Genomic DNA, 4,962 nt, shown 5'->3' with positions numbered 1-4,962 from the left:
ATTCTGCTGTCATATATAAAAAACTAAATCTTTTTAAAAAATTAAAAAATAAAAAAGCAAAAATAATTAGTTACAGTTATATATGTTCTGTTGGTAATTTTAAATGGCAGGCAAATTTGTTGAATAAACTAAAATTTTAGCTATATGTTTAATATAAATGACAACTAAACTTAAGTTCCTCTGATAGATTAAAAGGATAAAAACATTAAATCTGGCAAAATAATACTAGTAAATTGGAATGACAATAATAGTTTTAAACAAGGTTAAATTCACAGCAGATAATATCACATAAATCAAAGAAGGCCACACAATTTACAATTAATAGAAATAGAAATATTTGGCATCTCTATAATACTGACTCTTCTTAGAAAAGAAAATGTTAGGAAATGTATTTAACTTTTAGTTATTCTTTGTGTTTACCTTTTGCCTTGTATTTCTTTGTATTAATAGAAAGAGAAGTAGCCTTTTGTAAATAATAATAATGATAATAATTGCACAAACCTTTCAACCTAGCAATTCGTTTGGGACTCATTGCTGCACTTATATAAGGATTTGCATGTAATGTGCTTACCACCACTAGATTAGAAGACTATAGGGGTGGGGGGAGGGAAACGTGTATATATCCAAAAGTGAATGGCTGCATGAATTTGGTATACCCAAGCCTGAAGCTAGTAGGAAGAGTCAAGAGATGGTTCATATATAACCTATTAAGGACTGCTCTTTAGGGGACAGATTCATAACCAATAAGTGCTTCTTAAAACAAACACACACAATACCTCATTTCCATACATGCTTGTTTCTGTTTGATTAAGTGCAAAACAAGTCAAGAATGCCTGCTATTGCTTATTTCTCATAGCAGGATTTTATAAGTTTAGAAATGTTTTTGATGTTTTTTTTTCCTTAAAAACATCTCTTTACTCTTTATTTGTCACAAGAAACAAGGATTATTTTGGCAATGTATGAAAGAAATTTTAGGGCCTCAAGAAACAAATTAAAAAAATAGCTTTTCCCGGGGGTTTTACATAGTAGAATAAATGTGAATATAGGAGACACACAGTTTTATTCTAGAATAGGAGGTGGCAAGGTGCCCCTGCAGCTCCATTTATGTGTTTCCTGTCTTCTAGGTTAGCATATTCCAACTTGTTCTATAAAGGGCCAGATTGCAAGTATTTTAAGCTTGGCAGGCCATATGGTCTCTGTCACTACTACTCAACTCTGGCTCTTAAGGCACAAGCTCTGCCATAGGCAGCGTGTAAACAAATAACAGTAACTGTGTTCTAATAAAGCTTTATTTGTGGGCACTGAGATATAAATTTTCTGTAGTTTTCATCTGTCACAAAATATTATTATTTTTTTGAAATTTACTACATTAAGAATTTAAATAGTATTCTTGGTTCATGGGTTTTCTAAAAACAGGCTTTGGGCCATAGTTTCCAACCCCCGTTCTAGATACTCCAAGTGTAACTGGAAATATGCTACTGGAATAAGGTCCTGTGGTCCAAGCCAGAAAACGTCACTGGAACCATGCGGAGCCCAGTACCCAACTCAGACAAGATTAGCTGTCACTCCTAGGTGGTCTGAATCATGGAATCTGGAAAATACCTCCTGCCTTTCCTGATGAGGTGAACTTGACTACTTTAGCCGCTCTAATTCTATACTTGGAAACCTCATTCTCTACTGAAAAAAAAAAAATGCTAAAATTCTAAAGTGGGAAAAAATGCATTAGGCTATGCTATCTTTCACTAGGTGCAATTGTGAAAATGATTTTCCCCTAACGACTGTACCCAGAAAATGGAAGTTTTAATGGCGTGGATGAGAGGATGAAAGCCCCCATTTATATAATAGATCCCACAGAGAAAGGCCCTGTGGACTCTCCAGGGCCCAGTGCTATCAGCCAGGGGTCCTAAGGAGGCAAGGGACTGGGCAAGAGAGAGTGAGGAGGCACAGGTGAGGGAGGGGTGTGGAAACTGGTCAAAGAAAACCTGTGAAATGATTGACCCGGAGCATATCCTGGTTTTCCTACTAAAGTTAAAGCTGAATAAAACAAAGGCATTTGAGGGGAGAAGAGGAGAAACATGAGAATCCTTTCCATTTCTCTTGGGATTTCTGGCAAGGAATCTCTCTGTGGTTTAGCTGCAGAATGAAGAGGGACAACCTGCTTCATAAAACCTGATAACACCGTAGAGAATACGCCCTAGATGTAAGCCAGGATATTGTAAAGTCGGGGTGCTGAGAGTATAGTCGGTGGAGAAATGTTTTAAAAATAAATCTGGAGAAGACTGTGTTCAGCCTGGTGTTGAAGGCTCATTTTCTGTAGAGCCATTTAAAGTCCTAAATATTCTAATGTAATCTGTTAACCTCCCAGGGGAGCTAACAAGGGCACCACTTCCAAACACCATCTGAAGATAATATGGGGTGGGGGGTTCACATATGTGTGCATCGTCCCTCAGGAATAATCCCTTCAAAATGGTTTTTGAAAAACACCATTTCAGTTATAATCTTCTTATGATGAAATTTTCCCTAAAATAAAAATAACCCAATCTATGAGGAATAAACTAAATTTATATTTACATGCGATTAACAGATTGGCCTTCCTATGACACCAATTGTAGGAGATATTTACACAATTTTTTTTTAAACTAAAGCTTCAACTTATTAAAGGGGTTTTATGTTTAAAAATTTGTGTCACTTCTAATAACTCAGAATTTACTTACTAACAGAAACTAATTTAAAAAAATAGTAGCTAAATTCCTAATCAAGCCTGCTAATTTTATCAATAAAGTCAAAATTACTGATGATGCAATACAACTTAGAAAAAATCACTATTATTAAAATAAAAATAATTACATAGAATGAAAATGCAGAATACCTTTTAAAAAAATTTTAGTTGCAGATGGACACAATATCTTTATTTATCCATTTTTATGTGATGCTGAGGATAGAACCCAGTGCTTCATACATTCAAGGCAGGCACTCTACCACTGAGCTACTGCCCCAGCCCCCAGAAATACCTTTTTGAATGCTACATTAAATTTAATGCTTCTGCAGAAAAAAAAAAAAACTATGGGTGAAGTTAAAAAAGTTTAAGAAAATTATGAAGGTAATTTTGTGGTTTGCCATAAGCTTGAGGTATTTATTTTTAATTGAAATAATTTTAAGTAAAATTGTTTTAACAAAATATATAAAATAAATATTATGAAGAATGTAAAGCTACACATAATTTTTTAAAAATTTATATTGTTAGATTATTTTCTTTGCCTACCCATATGTCTTTCAGAAAGATTTTGCCTTAATACTATTTATTCCTTTTAACATCATTTATTTAAGTGTAACAAATATAGAAAAGCAGGTAGGGAAAACACATTCACTTCTATGGATTACCACAGCATAATCACCCTAAGTGCTACCACTCAAGAGAACAACATTGCAAGAACCTACCTTAAACCCCCTCCTAGTTAAAGGTACCGTGATGCTTGCTTCTACCAGAATAGCTACTTTTGCAAGTTTTGAGATTTACAAAAGGAATAATATAGCATGTCATCTTCTGGTTTTTCAATTCAGTATTCTGTTTATGGGATTTGCCCAGATATTTATGTCTTGCTATAATTTTTTTTTTGGCCTTTACTGATGCATAGTACATTCTGTATGGATATATCACTATTCAGTTATTTGTTTTTGTTTTGTTGATAATCAGCAGTGGAATAGTTGGATCACAGGGACAAAGGACATTCACGTTCAGCAATTAAAGCCAAAGAGACTGACAAAGTTGTCCTGATTTACATTTCCACTGGAGTTTCCATTGTGTCCTGAACTTGCTAACATTCCGTGTTGTCGGTTTGCTTCATTTAGCCATTATGGTACATGTGTGGTCATTTGTTATGTCTTAATTAGCATTTTCCTAATTTCTGCAGTCAAGCAACATTTTATATATTTGATGAACATTTGTGTATCTTCTTGTGTTCAAGACATTTGCCCATAATTTCATCGGATTATCTTTATTATCTTTAATGACTCTTCACATAGTCTAGATATAATCCCTATCCTATGTTTCAACCCTTTCTTGTTAATCTTTGGATGAGTTTATCAGGATATGCTGGTGGGGAAAAAAAAAAAACCTCTACATATCAGTGGATGTATACAAAAATAGATGTGCTGCAGGCCATTGGGTTTGGGGACAGCTATTTTTTTCACATAGTTAATCCAGGGCCCAAAATGACAAGTGCTACACCATGTAGAGTGTGTTGCTGCTTCCTATGGCCAGGAAATCACAGAAAACTGACACATTTAAATGAGAAATTTGAACTTTTTGTGTGAACAAATTATTCACAAATTTAATTGTTGATAGACCTTTATTTTATCTTTATGTGTTGCTGAGGGTCGAACCCAGTGCCTCACACACACTAGGCAAGGGTTCTACCACTGAGCCACAACCCCAGCCCTGTGGACATGTCTTTTTAATATTAGAATCTTGCACTTGAATTAGTAAGATGCAGTTCCTGGTGGAGAATTTTAAGTGATGATATTTTCAAGTTCTTGATATGATCATTAATAAAATTTGATGCATAATAAATTTGCAGGAAGAAAACAAAATGACCACAGATGAACTTATATTTGAAGATTCTAAGAACATTTATTTTCCTTTTATTGACAAATCAATGTTGAAATTGCTCATGAAAATGGGAATAGATTTTGAATCCAATTCAGTTTTGTCAACTGTTTCAAATTACTGATGAGGTCTGATTTGTAGAACATGCAAGCATTACAGAAACATCCTGAAGCTAGCATAAACACTATAAAGGGGGAATATCTGCCCCAGAGATACACCTGTATGCTCTTTGTGAGGACAGAAATTCAGTGATCTAGGTTGCTTCCCTCACCAAGAGTCCCTGCCCTCCTTGCTGGATCATCTCTCTAACTGCATGAGTTAACCTTTGGGTACCTGAAATATACGCTCCTGTAGCA

Source organism: Ictidomys tridecemlineatus, chromosome 8 (assembly GCF_052094955.1).
Source record: "Ictidomys tridecemlineatus isolate mIctTri1 chromosome 8, mIctTri1.hap1, whole genome shotgun sequence".
In the NCBI taxonomy this organism is placed as follows: Eukaryota; Metazoa; Chordata; class Mammalia; order Rodentia; family Sciuridae; genus Ictidomys; species Ictidomys tridecemlineatus.
Note: the sequence above shows the minus strand (reverse complement) of the source record.